Source organism: Silene latifolia, chromosome 1 (genome assembly GCF_048544455.1).
Source record: "Silene latifolia isolate original U9 population chromosome 1, ASM4854445v1, whole genome shotgun sequence".
Taxonomy (NCBI): Eukaryota; Viridiplantae; Streptophyta; class Magnoliopsida; order Caryophyllales; family Caryophyllaceae; genus Silene; species Silene latifolia.
In genome coordinates, this window is record NC_133526.1 from 84,366,730 (window position 1) to 84,389,634 (window position 22,905).

At 35.6% G+C, this 22,905-nt stretch overlaps 1 non-coding gene across 1 annotated transcript; it reads right to left on the bottom strand.

The window, feature by feature from the left end:
• Nucleotides 1–11,901: 11,901 nt before the first annotated feature.
• Nucleotides 11,902–11,974, bottom strand: TRNAK-UUU (transfer RNA lysine (anticodon UUU)). Its single transcript has one exon. It is a non-coding gene; the product is annotated as a tRNA-Lys (tRNA).
• Nucleotides 11,975–22,905: the final 10,931 nt, after the last annotated feature.

Sequence of the window (22,905 nt, forward strand, 5' to 3'; positions counted from 1 at the left end):
GAGCCGAAGACACATTCTTATCATCTCCAAATCCGGCTTTTGACGAGGTATTAGCTACTACGACTAGTTTATAATTGCTGTATATATACTAATTAATTAAATTTATTATTTAAAGTAGTGCATGTATATATACTAATTAATTAGTGTTGACATCTCCGGGGTAGTTATGCTAAAGCGAACACATTTTATATAATGAACGCCTTTAAATTTATTAGGGTAACCTTATCTAACATATAGTAAGTATTTGAATTTTTAGGAGTTATACGAAGCCATTATGGCTGAAATTAGAACTACTACGTCAACACCAAAAGTCACTGATTCGACTGCCTCTCCACCCAAATTTCAAGAGGTAGTAATAATTTGAAAAATAGATTGTGAGTTTTTCCTTTTTTTTGGTTATTTAAATTATATATGTTATCTCGTGTAATGTATATATATATTTTTTTTCTAAATTGTAGACCGGGGTTAAATTTACTTTTGCTGCACACAACGCTGTTCCTCTTAAACCTAGATATCACACCGATGATTATAAACAAAAATTGAATACTCCAACGTTGGTAGCTTTGCACCAGCTGGCTGAAAGAAAGCTAGCTATCGGGGAAGTACTCATGATTGAAATCGGAGAGGATGTTATGGGGGAAGGTACAACTGTTTTTACAGATGAGGAATCACCGTGTCAGTTTCTCAACCTTGACGAGTTAGATGTTTTGCACATTGTAATTTGGATGAAGTAAGTTATTTAATTAAAACTTGGCATTTGATTTTACGAATAGTGATGTTTATTTAAATCATCAATGAAAAAAACATTCTTCGTTCCATTTCACGTAATATGTACCTGTGTACACACATCGCTGAGGGGAACTATGTTTCTCATGACTACGGATTCGTGTCACCTCAATTGTTCTCTCAAAAGCTGCATGGATACAAATACATGCAGAGACTGTTGAAATATGTGTCCTCCGACAATAATGCGATCACAACTGTTGATCATGATGATCACATGTTTAAATCTCGTTTTAAGAATACATATGGGATGTAATATTTTACAGTCAACTGGTCCACACATATCGGTAATGATTGGCTGCCTAGAGTTTGACATTACTGTCGTGCGACGGTGGTGATCAGTTGATCCCCTTAGGTCATACCTAAAGGGTAACATTCTTAATTGAATATTTAATTGATCGTATGACGATACGAGTTAATTAAATTACTTTAAATTGATGGACGATTTTGGAAGTAATATTTACGTGTCTCATTGTAATTTGATTAAATACGATACGGTCTAAGTAATCGAATTGTTTTATTACTTAGATGAAATTATTGTTTACAGAAACAATTGAAACTGAATGAATAATTTATTATAAATACAAGATGTTGTGATTTATAAATTAGTAAACCATTTTGATACAAGTAATTGTGAATTACTATGTTAATTTTATATAAGTGACATATTTTATTAATATGTTGATTTTTAATTGTTAAAAATACATTTTATATATAAGATGTCATGTAATGTGTCACATGTGACATATTGACAAAATCACAAATAAAATGGACTCATCCATTTTATGTGTGTATACCGAAATGGAGGGTGTATTAGGATAAAATTGTGTTGATTATTTATAAGTGGAAAACATAATTATGAAACCTACACCTAGCCTTGCATGCCTATATTCTTGGTTAGAGAATCAAGCCCATGCATAGGGAACCCTCCCCACACCAACCGGTTTTGCCTTCTAAAGAGAGCCAAAATGGGTTCTTTCATTATTCATTCATACAATTCTTATTTCTAGTGTAAGAAATAAAACTCTCTACACATCTTACGAAATTAGAGAGATAAAAACTCCAAAAATTCCTTCATCTATTTTACCGAAATAATAGAGTACAAAATAAATTTTTGGGTCAATTTTTAGTAAGATTATTATAGATCTAATAATATTAATCTATTAAGGGGTTATCTTGGGTATTCATCTTTGGGAGAGATTCTATCTTTGAATCTTTGTTCATCCATATAAGGAAAGCTCAAGAACAAGTAAGAAGGAGATCTTACTTGTGCCCTTTGATCCGAAATTTTATAGTAAGGAAAACGATTTCTTCTCTATATTTATTTATGTTTGCATGCATAAGATCTAAATTAATTTTATTACTAAATTAATTATAACATATTTGAATATGTTGAGTATAATGAGATATATATTTCTAACAAGCGGTATCATAAGCCTTAGGTTGTTTGCATGCAAATCGGTTATTGTTTTTCCGAGTTATAAGATTAACAAACAAAACTTATAAATTTGTGTTTATTATGATATATCATGAAATTTATTATGCATGTTAAAGTTTCTGGTCCTAAAATATTTTAGGATATTTTGGTTTAATTTATGAATTTTATTGTTCATTTTATATTATAATGGCATTAAAATGTGATTTTTATGATAAAAATGTCATTTTTGGACGAAAAATAGCTAAATTTCGATTTTTCTAGTGGTTTTTGGATATGTTTTCACATATATTATATACTGATGGCCTGTAAAGTTTCATAATTTTATGAGTTGTTATGCTCGAAATATGGATTTTTCATGTTAAATTCGAATTTAAATGAGAAAATAGGTTAATATGCGTTATATTTCGAATCTGGTCATAGAAATTTAGTATGTTGTCACATGCAATTTTACAAGATGTGTGTAAAATATTTGGCTATAATGAAGTCTTTATGCATGATTTATGAATTTTTGATGAAAAATCACATAAATAGTGACTTTAATTAGTAAAAATGCTAAAACATACTTCATGACTAAGGAAAAACGTCACATGTTGCATTTTATCATATATTTCAGATCTAAAAGTGAAAAGTTAAGAAAAATAATTTTTCTCATATTTTTATGATTATAATTGATAAATCCGATAAACCGCAACATTGTTTTTCTCGATAAATTTCGAAATTTTTAACCTAAGTTTTTGAACATTATGAGTGTCATGGTATTTTTCCAGAATGTTCATGAGTTTAAAATTTCAAATTTCAAATTTATTTGAAATTTTTATGATTTAATTTGAAGCTTATGACATAATATTGTATTTTTGAGTTCATTTATGAACAATATTAAGAAATATAAGTTAATTATTGTCAATACGTTAGTAGAGACTAATTTTTAGTCCTAAGTTGGTTAGAGTAATTAACTTGTACATAAATATGAATTTATGTAATTATTGTGATTATAAAAGGTTAAATCACGCAAATCCGTAAAAACCGATTAATATACGATATTGGCTCCTTAAATGCGATTTAGCATAAAATTGGGCATGTTTATACATATTATAATGCTGCATTTTATTTATGATTGTCATATTTTAATTTTATGTATTTTTTGAATTATGTAATTTTACTTAGTATGGCCTTAGTTTTAATTGGTATTACCCGAAATGTATGGGAATATCGATTCGGTTGTAATTTATTGTGATCTCGTATCACCGTTTTTTAATTTAATAGATTTATTTTATTTTTAATTACAAATGTATAATAGGAAATTATGTAATTTGTTATGTAATTTATTTATTCCGGAGTTCCTTGAAGACGGTGTCACTCGAGAAGGCGATCCATTAAAGAAAAGTGTTGCCTTGAAATGCGTGCCAAGACCGAAGTTCAAGGGACCAAAGGAGTTGGTTTCCGAATTTGTAATAGTTTATTAGTTTTACTATTTTAGGAAGACCGTACTAGGATTTTATTTATGCTTTGCATTTTATTTATATGTTGCATGCATCGCTAAATCTCCATAACTAAACATGCATTTTTAAATCGAGTTTTTCGACCGTGTCAATTACAATTATCGTAGTTCACCGCTTTAGTTCACTTAAAACGTGATAGATAATAAATTGACATGACCTCTCGCTAAAATAAACAATTGAGACTTAGCCTTACCAAAAAGTAGAAACCATGAAAACCTATTTCATGAGGGAGTGCGCTCGGCCCTACCGGGGTACAAACCTTGTTACGTAGGGGAAGTGGGTGATAAATGTCTATCTACCGAATTCATGTTGATAAGGGATGAATCGGCCCTACCGTGCCCAAGTTGATGTGGATTTGGATCATAGACACATTTATTCGAAATTTGGATTGAGCTCAACGGAAGTATTCGTGACCGTAGTAGCATGTGTTCCGGGCTAAAGATAAATATTAATGTAGTTTTATCGACCAAGAGTTCTAAAACTAGAATCGATTAAAGAGTTAATCCACCGAGTTATATTGATAAGGGATGAATCGGCCCTACCATGCCCAAGTTAATATGAATTTGGATCTTGGAATCATTTATCATAGTTGGGTAGAGGTCACTATGTAAATGCCTTGTTTTTTACAAGTATTAATAAAACGATAAATGTTAAGTTTTCCACTATTCCGTTATCATATTGTTCTATTTCTTTACCTCAAATTATATACGATATCATTTCGATTTTAGTTCAAATCTCCATTAAAACATCGTAACTAAAGACAAAATTTGAATTTTTCTTCTAAAAACCTCGTATTATCCATTGTAAGGATCTCTTGTGAAGAGTATAGATAAAAGTTATTCGTGATCAAAAGGGTTTTTGATTCTTGACTAACATGTCTACTTACAATGGATTGTTTCTCATATGCTTAATTGAGTGAAGTACTTTGAAACGTTACATCATTTTGGTAACTAGATTTGTTTGAAATCAAAGTTGACCAAAATACCGCAACCACTTCAATGAAAGTTTTAAGACTAAACAAATGAATTGAAGAGTAGTCTTCATGAAATTCAATTTTGCTTCTCTAAGCAAAGACTCATTGAAATGAGTGGGAGTATTCTCTTAAACCGTTAAGAAAAGGACGAAGTTCAAAGAAGTAAAATTAGAATGAAATTGATACAAGGTAATGTTAAAAGTAAATTTATTGAGAATAACAATACTAAACCTATCAATCCCGACCGATAAAGTTTCCATTGTCTTAATTGTTGGACGCTAGAAAGGAAACTACCCCAAATTTTTTAAGAATCAACAAGTTAGTTGTGGGACATCTAATGGGACCTTCTTCTTTAAATGTTTATTTGATTAACATAAATTTTGCTAGTACTACTTTGTCAATATTAGAAACCAGTGGTGGTTTTCATCATTGTATTTGATACATAGGATGATTAGAATATGACGACTAGCAACAATGATGTTGAGAGATAGAGTCATTGTGTACTCAATCTAGTTTTTGGGTTTATAGTTGTACTTAATTGTGACTATTAAGAACATAAACTCCAAATAAGAATATAAACTTGTTAAGATACAAAAGAGGTTTCACTTTTGTGACCCTATACACCACGATTTGATGTATGGCTAGCCCATTATCAAGGTGAATATATTCTAAACCAAACTAGAATGATACATCATGTAGATGATACAAGACTCAAATTGGTATCCCAAGATTAAACTTTAAATTCTGGAATAATGAACGCAAAGAGTTATCGAGTACTCTTGAAACCATTAGAACTTATGGTATATGCGTATCTTGTATTCAAAGCAAGATGTCTCGTGCCTTTTGGTTGAAAAGGAGATCGAGGTTGTAAATCATTGATCCAAAATAGGTTGATCATTTTCTTTTACCAACGATTTAAATTGACGCTAATGTGTTCGCTTAATAAGGTAAATAGAGAAATCTTTGAAGAAGTTCAAAGAGTTCAAAAAATCACGATCTAGTCGTGATGGGATTATCAAAGTGAAGACTTTGATATAAGCAAAATGAAATGTGATATAGTATCACAAGTTAATCTCTCTTAACACACATTATGGAATAATGAGTGGTTGGATAAGAAATCAAACGCTATTCGATATGGTTTGGACTTCAATCAAGTTACTTTGAGTTACTTGATCCTTTTGAGGATTTTATAATTTTGTCTAAATTATTTTTCCACTAAATCTAAAACGAATCATATGAGATATGAAATGGTAGGGTACCATGTTTGTAAGTTTTTCAAAAGAAACAAATGCTCATTTTCCCTTACTATAATCACGAATACAACGGGTTTGTGGCTCGTGAAGCTGTCTTTCTAGAATACAAGTTTATTTCTAGAAGACAGAGTGGGAGAAATTATTCAAGAGCCACAAAGAATGTTATGTCGCAAGAAACTGGTCCTTCTTGGCTACATGAGACGTTTTTGTATAAGACGTTGTTTCTTCAAAACCTAGGAGGTTAAAGTCATCACTTGTTGAAGATGATGAATTAGTGTTACTTTTAGAAAGTAAAGAGCTTGCAACTTACAAAGAAATTGTTTGATTCAAGTTACTTCTGGAAAGTAATGATCATATGACTTAAATAAGAGTGTTTAAGTCACAACTCAATACAAGGCTTAGAGCCATGAAAATCCGAAATAAATTCAAGTGAATTGTTAGATATCAAAGCTTGATCGGTGGCAAAGGGTTTTACACTAGTTGAAATGCTTAAGTCTATTTGGATCTTCTTAGGGATTGTGTTTCATTATGATGATATACATATAGCAAGTGAATCTAAAACCCACTTCTTCAATTAGAAGGAATGTATTCAATACATTCCTTGAGTTTTGTAGATTCTTGCAATCCTGAGATAATGTGCAACTTAAGAGAGGGTCTTGAGTAGGACATCAATGAGTTGGAATCAATGATTTGATCATGGTATAAAAATTTTCTCTATAAGTCGAGAAGTTGTGTTTATACATGGAGTTTAGTGGGAGTTACGGAAATTTTAATTAGTCTTATATGTGGATGACATATTGATCATTGGGAATGATTTGACACTTATGGAGTATTATAATACATCTTTAATATCTGGATTTATGGAGATAAATCCACATGATATTAGCATCAAATAAGAAGTCTTATGTTGATAAGATTCATGATTAGTTCAATCGAGTTGAACATATTTGAGTGATTCCATTTGTTCCCGCTGCCGAATCAATTAAATAGGAAATGATGTATAACACTTCATATACTTTAAGCATGATGAATTGTTTCAAATCGAATTTAAGTAATAGTTACCAAGTAAGCCATAAAGATTACCCTTAAGTGCTTGCAGAAGCATTAAGGATGTAATGCAAAGTGTTTTTGATGCAATTTTGTGTAAGGGTGTTACACAAGTGACAATTGACAATTGAAATTGCGCATGGTTTCCGACAAGACCATAATCAAAACACATTAGGATGGTTAATATACCATTGTGGCTATGTTATTTAAGAAATAGATTTTCTAGAATCGTTCTAGGCAATAAAGAACAATGAGAAATATTTACAACGGAAATTGAGTACACTTGCAATCATGGGATGTGCAAGAAGGATGAGTCCCGCACACTGTGAAAACAGTGGGAGCTATTCTAAGGCTAGAGGGCCTATGTCTTGATTGGATCTCGACACGTACTCAGAAAGTTTTGTAATGCAAATGTATACATTACAAAGGAAAACGAGTATGTAGTAAGGTTGAGTAAGGTACAAGAAGTTGATAAAACCTACTAACCAAAGCCTTCTCATAGGCTTAACATGATGAGTCATGTCATTTCAATTGAATTGAGATGAACAACTACATACAAGATCTAAATTGGATATGAAGTAGTAATCAAGTATTGACTACTCATATTATAATCACATTTGTCGTTCGAGTTTTTAAAATCTGAAAACTCCTTTTATACTTTGTTACATCCAAACGGGTTGTAGAGACAATATTGAACCCCGTTAAAGTGAACCCGGATTAACATGGTATTCGCCCATAGTCACTTGTATGAGGTGACGTCTCGAAGTGACTAGAGTGTGATGCGATTGATGGCAAGTAAAATTGCCATAGAGTCATATGAGATGACTAGTCGATCACATAGGCAGACTATTAGGAACACTTTGTCGGGCCTTATGACCGCTTATAGAGTTCTGGTAAATTTATATAGCCTGGTCGTGGCGAGAGCTACTATAGTATTCTAATGAGTCGATTCTTTTGACTAAAGACTGTTCGCCTAAGATGGCACAGTTTCAGATTAACTTTGATTTGTGTTACTACGACCTTCGTAAATGGGGTCAAATGGGCATATTTTGGGTTATGATGGCTGTGGCTAGTCGAAGGAATAAGTGCGATAGGAATTGTCCACCCCCTTGTCAGGGTTAAAACAATATCTCAGGGCCACTCGAGGAGTAATGAACTGGAAATGCGTGGCCACGCTCGGAAGGTATCTATGGTAGATAATTCCAGTCAATCAGTTATTCTCCAGATCGAGGAAACCACTCTCGATATGATCACTTGCAAGTACAACCTGAAAGACACCTTGCATTGAGTGGGAGATAGTAATAGGACAAGAGAATTGGTGACGCACACTTGTTGAGGACAAGTGGGAGATTGTTGGAATATGTGTCCTCCGATAATAATGCGATCACAACTGTTGATCATGATGATCACATGTTTAAATCTCGTTTTAAGAATACATGTGGGATGTAATATTTTACAGTTAACTGGTCCACACATATCGGTAATGATTGGCTGACTAGAGTTTGACATTACTGTCGTGCGACGGTGGTGATCAGTTGATCCCCTTAGGTCATACCTAAAGAGTAACACTCTTAATTGAATATTTAATTGATCGTATGACGATACGAGTTAATTAAATTACTTTGAATTGATGGACGATTTTGGAAGTAATATTTACGTGTCTCATTGTAATTTGATTAAAAAAGATACCGTCTAAGTAATCGAATTGTTTTATTACTTAGATGAAATTATTGTTTACAGAAACAATTGAAACTGAATGAATAATTTATTATAAATACAAGATGTTGTGATTTATAAATTGGTAAACCATTTGGGTACAAGTAATTGTGAATTACTATGTTAATTTTATATAAGTGACATATTTTATTAATATGTTGATTTTTAATTGTTAAAAATACATTTTATATATAAGATGTCATGTAATGTGTCACATGTGACATATTGACAAAATCACAAATAAAATGGACTCATCCATTTTATGTGTGTATACCGAAATGGAGGGTATATTAGGATAAAATTGTGTTGATATTTATAAGTGGAAAACATAATTATGAAACCTACACCTAGCCTTGCATGCCTATATTCTTGGTTAGAGAATCAAGCCCATGCATAGGGCACCCTCCCCACACCAACCGGTTTTGCCTTCTAAAGAGAGCCAAAATGGGTTCTTTCATTATTCATTCATACAATTCTTATTTCTAGTGTAAGAAATAAAACTCTCTACACATCTTATGAAATTAGAGAGATAAAAACTCCAAAAATTTCTTCAGAAATAATAGAGTACAAAATAAATTTTTGGGTCAATTTTTAGTAAGATTATTATTATTCTAGATCTAATAATATTAATCTATTAAGGGGTTATCTTGGGTATTCATCTTTGGGAGAGATTCTATCTTTGAATCTTTGTTCATCCATATAAGGAAAGCCCAAGAACAAGTAAGAAGGAGATCTTACTTGTGCCCTTTGATCCAAAATTGTATAGTAAGGAAAACGATCTCTTCTCTATATTTATTTATGTTTGCATGCATAAGATCTAAATTAATTTTATGACTAAATTAATTATAACATATTTGAATATGTTGAGTATAATGAGATATAGATTTCTAACAGAGACCACATCGATAAAGTTGGTTGAACGGTTGAGGACGCCGAAAAGCTTATGGTTTGCCCCATACAATGAGAATCAGTATGTATAGTACTTTATTATAATGAATCACGATTCTATTCATTTATTAACACACTTACATGCATGTATATGAACTAACAGTTCAATTTTCAATATTTCATAGCAAGCATTGGGTGCTAACGGCAATCAATGTGAAAAAAGGCATAGTGTACTGGATTGACTCTTGCGGACATAGTCCCACTGAGAAATTTGTAAAGATGATGACTGAGTAAGTTTACAACCTTACATTATAATGTCAATTGTTATTGTATGACCTTTGAAAACTAGGCTCCTTTTAATGTCCCATCGGTATTACTGAGCCAAATGCTAATTATAATTTCATGTATATATTTATGAATTAGTGTGTGTTAAGCAATTGGAGCATCAAGTCCAACTTTTGTCACGATAAAAGTAAGTGTATTCTTAATAATTACTCCTATCATTTAATTTATGTTTATGCTAGAGGTTGATCTAATTTAGCTTATTTGTATATGATTTATATAATAATCTCTTCTACAACAACCAGACAGCAAACAATGCGCCTTTTTCTGTTGTCGGTCCATGTGGGAGATTATCACCCGAAAGTATATCAACATAGAGTCACCAGTTAGTGTGTTTTAATAGCTATTTCAAACGTAACTTGGGTTTAATTCTGTGTAATATTCTACTTATTCTGTCTATTTTGATTAAGTATATTTTGATTTGTAGTTCCCACCTTCAATCAACAACAAAGACCCAACGTATTCGAAAGAAGACATCGGCGAGATGAGAAATAAGTGGGCCACTTATTTTCTTTCATTAGCGGATGGGCAATAGTCTGCTCATTATGTATGTGTGTATATAGAGCCATGTGTAATTAGTTTTGGTTACCCTGTTTATAATATTTTGATGCTGGGTTGAATAAATCAATCTATGTAATATTCTGATATTGCAGGATTAAAATTTTGCAATGCGCAGCTGCTGAAATGCTATTTTGCAGTAGCATTTCAGCGGAACCTGCTACTGCAAAAATTAGCATTTTAGCAGCTGCTGGAACCTGCTAAAACAATTTTTTAAAAAAAATATTTATAAATTCGATTACGGTTAAAAATAAAACCGTGGTCAATAAATCTATTGAAAACGGTCGCATTTAAATAGAAACCCGTTGACATATTCATCCATAATATAATGGTTTAATAAGCACAAACCGTTGTCGAATTCATAACATTTAAAACGGTTTAATAAGCATAAACCGTTGTCATATTTACTATTTTACAATGGTTGTGTTTAAGTAAAACCGTTGTCATAGGTTTCCGTATAGCATTCAGACTAATACTACCATGGTTTCAATATTATAGACAATGGTTTTGAACCGTTCTTAATATTGTATTACGGTTATTTGAACCCGTTATTTACATTTCATAACGGCCGCCTTTTTAACAACCGTGGTCACGAAATAACAACGGTCGATGTAATAACGGTTCTGTATTTTGTATTACAACGGTATATCACCTTATCTAACCGTTGTTGCACCGGTTATTTGGCGTAGTGGGATATATCCTGATCCAGTCCAGATCCTGCGGATCCGGATATGGATATGAAAATTTCAGATTCTGTAAATATGGACCAGATCTGGATCTTATAGGATTTTATCCAGATCATATCCACTGCCATCCCTATGCGGAAGAGCTTAACGAACATCAATCACTTCAATTTTTTTTATTCTTTTTTAATCAAGGGGATATTCTTAACCCAGGAACTTTCGATCCTAATATAGTTACGCAATTAGTTTTAAAGTACATGAAAATTCAAAGGGTTGATTACTAAGTGTAGAATAGATAGAGCTGTAAATAATATGAGCCGGCTCGTTGAGCCCTCGGAGTGGGCTCGGTCAAACCGAGCTCGAGCTCGAGCTTGAGCTGGAGCCGAGCTTGGCTAAATACGAGGCAAGCCCGAGCTCAGCAAGGCTCGGCTCGAAAGCTCGTTTATAATTCTTTTTGTATAATCTTTATATTGTAATATTATTTTTATTTCAAATTATATGTTATTTAAACACTTATATAAGTATATTATAATATAATATTTTTAGTATTTTATAATCTTATTTGTTTATTAAAAATATTTATATTTAGTTGGATGAATGATGAGAAAGTGAAAATATGTAATGACAAAACGAGATCGTGTATTTCTAATACAAAATAAATAACTTAATTTAGATTCTGAATTAATATCTCGTACAATTAACGTAATATGAAAGCTTCTGACGCCGTCTGTGGGAATCGAACCCACGACCACTTGGTTAAAAGCCATGCGCTCTACCAACTGAGTTAAGATGGTTGTTTGATTTAAAATTGTGTTTTACTCCGAAGAAGATATTATATTAAACTTAAGTGTAACACAACATAAATCTTTAGACTATGAGTATCATTTATCATGATTCTTACCAACTAAGTTAATTGATATCTTAGAAATTTCATTCATTGAATTCTCCTTTCTCGTTGATTACAAAATAAGAAAATCCTTAATTATATTAAATTGATTTTTAGAGAACCAATGTCATTCATATAAGGAACTTTTTACTATTGACGAGAAAGTAGAATTTTGTTGTGTGACGAGGCGGAAGTGAAATAAAAAGGGATGAGGCTTCTAGCATTGTTAATTGGAAGTGAAATAAAATGGCGTGAGACTTCTAGCATTGTTGTTGTCCTTTAATTGTACAAAATGGGATTTACACTAATTTTATTGTTTGACAGTGATAAGGCGCCACCCGGTGACGCCCAAATTAGGTACCACCCTCTCACATGCATTCTTAATTGAAAGGGTCCCCACTCACCCCATGTGAGAGGGTGACGCCCAAATTGAGTGCAACCCGGTGGCGTCATTTCATTTTCCAATTTTATTTAGTTTTGATACACTTATTTAGAGAGTCCAAATTTATTTATCATTTTTTAATGCCTTGATGATCAAGAGTAGAGGTGGACAAAAGTGTCGCTCAACTAGCCCGACCTGATCCACCTCATAGACTGAAAAAAAAAGTCACTGCCCATGATGGTGGAAAACTACTCGGGCGTCCCCTATCCAACATGTGCATCCCTAGCCAGGTCCATCTTGTGGCCAACCCAACTATACCCGATATCCAGCGCTAGTCAAGTAATGTAATTTTTTTTAGAATAGTTCTAACATGAGTTATTAACGACTTTTTTACGTGTTATTTTAATGAGAAACAACAATAATTTAGAAAACAATTTCAATAGGTAGACTACATGTAACACCCCCATTTATTCAGGAGTCTTTAGCTAGACATTCCCAAATAAATAGGACTGTTACCATCTCGGTTTCCCGAGGTAGTGAATAACAAAGTACAACAATACCAAAGTACTTTAAATTGAAACTTTAATGATTACATATGTCTTACAATTTTTAATCAACTTGAACTTAATGTAAAAATAAATACAACTCGCAGCGGAAATTAAATAAGTGATAAAACTTTCTATGTGATCTAGACTTCTTCTAAGGTTCCAAGTTTGGCTCTCATCCCAATGCTCCCAAGTCAGCTAATCTTTGGTACCTTTCAAATCTGCTCCCCATAAAACGGTTCACCGCAGGTGTTCACGAATACACAGTCAACCGCGAGGTTGAGTAGGAATAAAACTAAATTATAAGAACATACAATTATCAATCCAATTCAATTCACTTTCATTGCACAACCCCCTGGAAACGTGCTCCTTTCCTTTACTTAGCACAACTCCCTTAACAACGTGCTCACATTACTTTAGTACCCCTCCCTTAACAACGTACCGCAAAATGTAATAGTACCCCTCCCTCACAACGTACATATTACCATCACCCCAGTGTACAAACTCCCTCAACAACGTACAACTGACTGTCGCACAGCTTTTTATAATAACCACATTCCAATCAACGATACAATCCAATTCACCTCATCAATATAACCGACACAAATCAACATAAGTCACCCTTCCAACCATTACGATATTATCAACCAACATATACAATATGAATCTCCCTTCCAACAATTACGATTATATCAACCAACACAATTCACATACGATCAATTCACTTTAACGTAAGTAATCCACCATACCAAACATAGATAATTAAAAGTTGAGTTGAGTAGGATTATCCCTACCTGGCAAGCGATTCCAATTAAGCAGCTTAAGCAATCCAAATAATTAAAGCAATCCGACCCGATTATAATTTCTTCACGAATCAACCTAATCAAAATATCATAATTCAATTCAATTATATATTTAGTTATTTACTCCTTTTATTTATTTATTCAAATTAATTATTTATTATAATTATTAAAGGTTTACGATTATTAAAACTCGATTCACTTATTATAAATTAATTAATTACGTCAATTATAATCTCGTATAATATAATTCAAAAACCCGTTTATTAAAGTCAAAACCCGATTACTTATTAATACCCGAGTTAACCCGTCTTAAAACTAAATAAACCAAAAACCCAAATCCCATGAATCCCCGTGAAAACCCACAACACAAACCATATACAATCCCGTCGAAACCGTTGTTCACTACCCTTCCTAAACCCGTCTTTCACGACTTCCTTGACCACCATCAGTCCCGACCAAACCTGCCACCTCCTAGTCCACACCACGACGAACACCAGGGACCAAAGCCACCACCCAAACCGCCACCAGCAGCCCCCAGACACCCCGCCCTAACAGTCCCTTTCAAAACTCGACACAATCAACACTACACCCTTATTCACCTCCTCTCACCACCCTACGACCACCAGTGGCCACCACCGTGGTCTCCCTTGACCCACGGTGGTCACACCACTGACCCCGACCACTCACGGCAGCTCACAACCACCCAGAACGACACCAACAATCCCCTTAAAACCCCTCCCCTGTTCTCACGTTTTCCAGCCACCACCGCCGCAAAACACCATCTCCGGCCACCAAGACACCACCAAAGTGGTCGACTACCTTCCCCCATCACAATCCTACCATGCCACCAAGACTCGGCCAATTAGGGGTTCAATTACCCACTACAAATACGCACGACCTACCCCACAACACCCCCTGACCAGCCACCTTTAGCCGCCTGCCACCGCCACCCTAGGCCATCCCTGACACCACCACTACACCCATTCCAACCCTTGCAACCCAACGAACCACCTCCCAAATTTTGGTCTCATTCCGTCAAGGTTTGGGTCAGTTTCTAAGTGTCTTAAGATCGTCTGACATTCAGCTGTATAAGAAAATAAAACAAGATTAGAAATTGTTACCTATTATTTACCGCTTGCTAATCCCGTCTCCAAAAGCTCCTCCTCTTAATTTGTGATTTATTTCTCAGATTTAATATAGTATTTATAGGGTAGGATTATAGAGAATGCGAGGTCAATAGGAAACTATATAATTTACCTATTCCAATTAATATAGGAATTACTATTATTATTATTATCATTATATTATTATTATCACAATTATATTATTATTATTAATACATATATCATAGGTAAGATTCCCTTATTTTATCTTTACTAATCTATTATTGTCATAAATTATTATTAGTAATAATATAATTACTACCTTTCCATATTATATTATAATTATTTTGCGATGCAAATCCCGATTATACTCTAACCTTATTATACTAAATTTCAGTCCAATTACTTAATGTCACATGGTCCAATACTCAATTATTAGCTAAGCCCAATTCCCGACTTGTTTTACTTATTTTATTATTTAATTATCGTCTTATTTGTAATTCATTATTAGAAATGCCATTAATTAATTATTAAATTACATAAACTATTCTCATAACTTATCATTAAAATACGGGGTATTACACTACACCTTAGTTAACCAAATGAGGAAAATTTCGAAGTTTTTTTACACCATATATCGGATACATATCGAACTGTTATAATTAGGGTAAAAGAACTCTTACCACTTGAGCTAACTCTTATTCTCAAGCAAACTTCAAAGCTTTAATATATCATTAAAGTGATAGTTATCATAGAATTTAAAACTGTTTTATGCACTATCACAATGACATTTTATATTTGAATACGTGAAAGTAGGGATAGCAACAAAATCCAGATCCAACCCAGATCCTACAGACCGGATATGGATCGCAATATTTAAGACCAGTGGATAAGTATATGTGTATGGAACATGTGGTCGAAATCCAGATCCTACCCTTGGATCCTATTTTATTTCATTTTCTTAAACAATATGTTAAGTTAAGCAAATAGTAAAACTATATGCTTTGTTTTTCTAATGCTTTTTCATAAATCAAACCATGATTTTATGTAATTAACATTTTTCGGTTAAAAAAAAGATACTTTTTTAGTGTTATTGTAATATCATAAGATTTTATTTTTATATTTTTAGAATTTTAGCTTTATTATTTGTATTTAATAGAGAAAAATAGTATGTTACGTTGTAATAAAATCCAAAAATTAATATTTTCATATTTTAAGAGAGAGTCTTCTTTTACTTTAAAAAAGATAGGCTATATCCTTATCCAATCCAGATCCCGCGGATCCGGATATGGATATGAAAATTTCAGATTCTGTAAATCTGGATCGGATATGGATCTTATAGGATCCTATTCAAATCTTATTCAATGCCATCCCTATGTGGAAGAGCTTAACGACCATCGATCACTTCAATTTTTTTTATTCTTTTTTAATCAATGGGATATTCTTAACTCAGGAGCTTTCGATCCTAACACAGTCACTCAATTAGTTTTAATGTCAATGAAAATTCAAAGGGTTGATTACTACGTGTAGCATAGATAGAGTTGTTAATAATATGAGCCGGCTCGTTGAGCCCTCGGAGTGGGATCGGTCAAACCGAGTGTATGGGTAAAAATACCCTCTCATTTTTATCATGACGTGGCAATTCAGTATTGGGTAAAACAGAAGTACACAGATAAATAACAAAGCAGCAGGGTGCTGGACGCAAGGAAGAACAAGGGGAGATGAACCTGGACATGCAAGTAGCACAAAGGCCGCGTTTGAATTAACTAAAAAACAGCCAGCAGGAACATTGAAATGGTCAACAGGAACGTTGAAGTGATCAGCAGAAACATTACAGAGATTAGTAGGAGCTTTGACAAAGTCAGCAACCACTTCCTATTTAATAGGAAGTGGAGCGTATGGTTGAGAAAATATAGGAGCACGTGCAACCACCCCAGGAACGGCTATAAAAGAGCAACAAACATCGTATTCAAGACACTCTGGATTCCCCATTCATTCCACTCGAAGAAATATCACTCATCATCTGCAATACTCAACATCATTAACACACTTTAATTTTATCCATTGTTCATATCATTTGTACTTAGTCATTTGGAGATCGCAGCTGTACCTCCTGATCGTTCCAGCTAGGTTCACCCTCAAATACTATTACTACTAGTGTATCATTGGCGGGATACCATTCCCCCCGCAGTTTTCCCACATTTTGGGTTTCCCGCGTCAACATTTTGCTTGTGTCGTCTGTCTCTCTTTCTTTTTCTCTATTTCTCTTTCGTACTATCCGTTTACTTTCGTTCTCGCTATGTTATTGCTACTTATCCACTTAAGTCTTCATCTTCGTATTTTAACTAGAATAGCCGCATTGACTCACAAATCTTTAGTCGGTAAAATCTTACCAAAACAATTTGGCACCCACCGTGGGGCATTGTGGTTAAATCTTTGTTAAAATCTCTTTTCGAAATATCCTAACATCTCTATAGTTAGTCATGTCAGGATCCAGTCAGAACGTCTCTGATCCAATGAGTACATCAGTGTAAACTCCAATAGTAGGGGCGACACCAGCAACCTCCGGTGTTCCAAGAACGGCGGTCCCTGCCACCAGAGTGACTGCAGGCCAGGCTCAGCCCCAAGTATCAGCAAAGCCTCCTTACTCCCCCAAAATCCCAGATCTGGGAGTAAGGAAGGCTGGAAAATCACCAGTTATCAATCCTGTACCCAAGCCTAATAGGGATGGGAGTCCGCAGCGCCCAGGATCACCAGGACACCTGACAGGAGCCCGTCTCCCAGGAGCGTCACAACCGGATCCGGTACAACAGTTGCTCCAAGGGATGACATCCTTGCAGCAGGTGGTGATAGGGCTACAAAGGGACAACCAGTCCCTAAAGGAAAAGATAGATGCAGTGTCACCCCTGGGAACTGATGCGTGTGTTTTATATAAGGTATTTACCTCGTTTTTACACGCATTTCTGTACTATTTTATGTAGCATCTAGCTACAAATACCCTCGGATAGTCTACTTTGGTTTGTCTTGTGTAAATTGCAGGTTCAAACCGAAAAGAAGATAAATCGAGCCCAAACTCGTCCCATTTGCATACATTCATGGAGAACAAGGAATCGGAGCTTATTTCGGAAGGTGCCATAGTGCCTAACGTGCCAAAATAGCTCGATCGACCACTATTCTAGTCGATCGAATGCTTTATATCATGAAGATCATAGGATCGAGCATAAATATTACTCGATCGAGAAGGCATTATAAGGAGTTACTCGATCGAGTGGTATATTTCCACTCGATCGAGCGGTTTTATTCTACTCGATCGAGTGGTTTTACCCTCTAATTATGTTTTTCCGCCTATTTTCGTATGGGCTTTTGTAATTAGGCTTTTGGATTAGGTTTAGGGGGGGATTTTCGTGTGCTACTTTAGAGAGTAGACCGCGTAAATCCTCCTCACTTCTTCTTCTTGACTCACATTATCTTTATTCACTTCTTCTTTTTCCATTACTCATTTTCTATTCTATGGCTAGAATTCGAAACTTGTAATCGGTACTATTTTCCCTTTTTATTCTTAATTCTTACTCTTAATTAATCTTATTGCTAATACTTTTTTCTCTTCTTTTATCCCTGCAATTGCTTATTTGTTTTCATCTTGTTTTTTATTATCATGTTCAATTCCTATTATTTATATATTATTGTTGTTGAATCGATAATGATGTGTAGCTAATTCCCTCTTGCTAAGACCAGGGAATCCATGATTATGAAGGAATAGTAATCGCCGTATTAGGTTTTATGCTTGTGTAGTCTTTGTTGTTAATTGCTACTATCAATTGTATCTGTCTAATTGAGTCGATGCAATTAGGCATTTTATCGTAGTAAACCTTGACCTGGACCAGAAGGTTGGAAAGGGTGAGACTCATAGCGAACATTAGGGCACTGTAGTGAGGTCGGAAGCTAAGCTATTTGTGCTTTAGGGCGAATTGAGACCGGAAGGAGATATTCACTGCCCTATAGACCATATTTGCATTGACCTGAGACCTAGATTGCTTGACTGAATGATCATGGTGAACAACCAAATCAAAACCCCCCAAATTGGTTACCGTGACGAACTTAGTTAAAGCTGACATTTTCCCATCTCCCTGTGGAGATCTACCCGACTTCCCTAGCTATATTAGTTAGAGTCAGTTGGTTATTTTTGATATGTATACGACTGCCCTGTCAAATTTTGGCGCAGTTGCCGGGGAGATGGCGTAATTTTGTTGCTTTATTTAAGTTTGTCTTTCGTCTCAAGGAACTTATTCCTTGAGACTGATCTCATTTTTGCAAAGTTTTTGATTAGTTTGCAGGATATCTGTTCTAGAAAGAGAACATTGTCATACCTGCCCCAGTGTGTAAATTCTATCTGCCAGGATGCCGAATATAGCCAGCCACTCAGAGCCTAACGTGGATTCCCTTCCAAAAGGTTTCTTACTACCCACTACTGAATCGGGAACTTTTGGAATCCACCCATCTTACATACAGCTGGTCGAGAGAAATCTCTTCAGGGGGGTACCTGAAGAAGATCCGTGCAGGCACATAGAGTTATTTACAGAGTATTGCTCTACCATTCCTCTTTTTGCTGGGGTGACACAAGATAGAGTGAAGGGAGTTCTCTTTCCCTTCTCTTTAGCTGATGATGCCCGGGAATGGTTGAAGGATTTAGACATGGAAGTAGCCGGTGTAACTGACTGGAATTCCCTTGCCTTGGCTATTTATAGGCGATATTTTCTGCCACAGCGCATTAATGCGTTGAGAGATCAGATTACTTCATTTGAGCAATTGCCCACCGAAGACTTGGATGGGGTTTGGACTAGGTTCAAGAAGCTCGTCCGTTCTGTGCCTTATCACGGGTTCAAGCACTGGTTCTTATGTACCCAATTCTACAATGGGTTATATCGAAACCAGAAAGCTATCCTTGATAGTGTAGCTAAGGGGAGATTCACGAAAAATATAGAGGATGATAAGGGCTGGCATCTTATTGAGGAAATGGCCATCCATGTCCCCGAATATGGAAATCCCCGAGGAAGTGGGCAAGTTAATGAGTTGGTAGCAGGTGAAGTGGAGAGTCCAAGCAAAAGTCTAGGTAATGTGGAGATTACGGAGGCTATGGGTGAGCATGCACAAATTTGTGCAATTACCGAGCATGTGGAGATATGCGGTAGATGCGGCATGGAGGGGCATGACCTCATTGGTTGTATGGCGAGAATAGAGCGCGACATTGCTTATCAGAAATACAAGCAAGGAGTTCCTTTTTCTTAATTATATGAAGAAATGACAAATGTTTCTACTCCTTCCATGGCAATGCCACAGCCAGGCCCCCTTTCTACAAATGGGGAGATTGCCGAACTGAAATCCTTGGTTTTGAACTTAACACAACAGTTTGGGGAGAAATGCAACAAGGATGATACGGTTATCGTGGAGTTAAGAGAACAAGTCTCGCAGTTAACACTCGCGAAAGACCAAGCTAACCATCCACCGATATGCGACCCAGTCAACGCCATCAATCTCCGAAGTGGTCGTGCTTATGAGGGGCCAAAAATGCCGAAAGACGGGGTTGTGACAGCTGATAATGCCCCGGAAGAAGAGCTGGACAAGTTTACGAATGATATCCCTATTGTACATTGTCCAGACACTCGATCGAGTGAAAATACTACTCGATCGAGTGAAATATCCAATCCAGATGATCGGTCGAGTAAAAATATTACTCGATCGAGAGGTGCACAAATGAAAGATGGTCGATCGAGTATATATTCCTCTCGATCGAGTGATCTGGCAGAAGAAGTCACTCGATCGAGTGAAAATTGTGGTCGATCGAGTGAGCCTGAAATACAAGAGCTCGATCAAGTGGTTCAAACAACTTGATCGAGTAGTTCTCAAGATAAATTCACTCGATCGAGTGAGGAAAGTGCTCCATCGAGTGCCAGAACCAGCGGAGATCCTATTTTGACATCCAATTCCGCTACCGTGTCATCTTCCCCTGCTGTGAAGACGTCACGTGCTGACAAAGGTAAAGAGAAAGTCGCGGGTCCGCTCATTGCTACCAGAGTACCCTTTCTAGGTCGTCTGAAGGATGCAAAGGTTGAGCGATAGTACGGTAAGTTTGTGGACATTGTCAAGAACCTCCAGGTAACTGTCCCTTTTACCGAACTTATTACCTAGGTACCTACTTACGCTAAATTCACGAAAGATATTGTGACGCGTAAGAGAGAGCTAAGTGAATTTGAGACCGTTTCATTTTTGGAAGAGTCTAGTAATTTACTTTTAAATAAGGCTCCACCTAAAATGAAGGACCCGGGTAGCTTCTCTATTACCTGTATTATAGGCAATGAGATAATTGATAAGGCTCTTTGTGATTTAGGAGTCAGTGTCAGTGTCATGCCCATATCTATCTGCAAGATATTGAATATGAGTCACCTTAAATTGACTAACATTACCCTACAGATGGCTGATAGATCTGTTAGGCGACCCTTGGGTGACTTAGAGGACGTGCCTGTGAAAATAGGCAAGCTCTTTATACCAGTAGATTTTATTATTTCTAGACATAGCTAAGGACACCCGGACCCCAATTATATTAGGAAGACCGTTACATTATACAGTTGGGGCCATTATTGATGTCAAATAAGGGCGTTTGACTCTTTCAGTAGGGGATGACGCGATCACTTTCAGCCTGCCTAGTCTTTTAGCTCGTCCAATGATAGAGGACACATGTTATTCTGTTGATATTATTGACGTGTCTATTTATGAATTCTGGTCGGGTTCTTTTATAAAGGACCTACTAGAGGCTTTTATGCTTTTGGATGAGTGTGCAGATAACCCAGATGACAATAACGCTGTGTTGGATTTGCTTAAAGATGATTTAGATGAGCGTGGACTCACCGACGCTGAGGGAGAGCAAGTGGAACAGATGATCAGTACCCTTTGCTCCATTGAGGTAAAGGTACTTGAGCGTAAGCCTCTTTCCTCTCATCTAAAATATGTTTTCTTATATGATACTGAGCAATATCCAGTCATTGTTAGTGCTAAGCTTGATAATGATTAGCTGACTTCCTTGTTAGTTTTGCTTAAGAAAAACAGGAAAGCTTTGGGTTATTCATTGGACGATATCAAGGGGATTAGTCCCGATATTTGTATGCACAAGATAGAGATGGAGGAAGATCACAAACCTTGCAGACAGGATCAGCGCCGGCTGAATCAGAAGATGCAAGATGTTGTGATGGCTGAGGTAATGAAGCTGCTCGACGCAGGTATTATCTATTCTGTTGGTCATTCTAAGTGGGTGAGTCCAGTTCAGGTGGTCCCTAAGAAAGGAGGGACTACCGTGGTTAGGAATGACAAAAATGAGTTAATACCCACTAGAGTAGTGATTGGTTGGCGGATGTGTATAGATTACAGATAGCTGAACGCCGCCACCAAGAAAGATTGCTTTCCCCTTCCCTTTATTGATCAGATGGTAGAAAGGTTAGCTTCTCATAAGTTTTTCTGCTATTTAGACGGGTATTCAGGGTTCTTTCGGATCCCTATTCACCCAGATGATCAAGTTAAGACTACTTTTACTTGTCCTCAGGGCGTGTTTGCTTATTGCAGGATGCCTTTTGGTTTATGTAATGCCCCAGCCACCTTCCAGAGGTGCATGATGGGGATAATTTCAGAGTATATCGAGTCTATTATGGTAGTTTTCATGGACGATTTTAGTGTTTATGGAAGTGATTTTTCTAACTGTCTGTCTAACCTTGATAAAGTGTTGCAGCGCTGCATTGAGGTTAATCTCGTGCTTAACTGGGAGAAGTGCCATTTTATGGTCAACGAGGGCGTTGTCTTAGGGCACTTAGTTTCTGATAGGGGAATAGAAGTTGATAAAGCAAAAGTGGAAGTGAGTCAGCAATTACCTCCTCCTGTTAATGTTAAAGGAGTGAGAAGTTTCCTTGGTCACGCCGGCTTTTATCGCCGGTTTATCAAGGATTTCTCAAAAATTGCTAAAC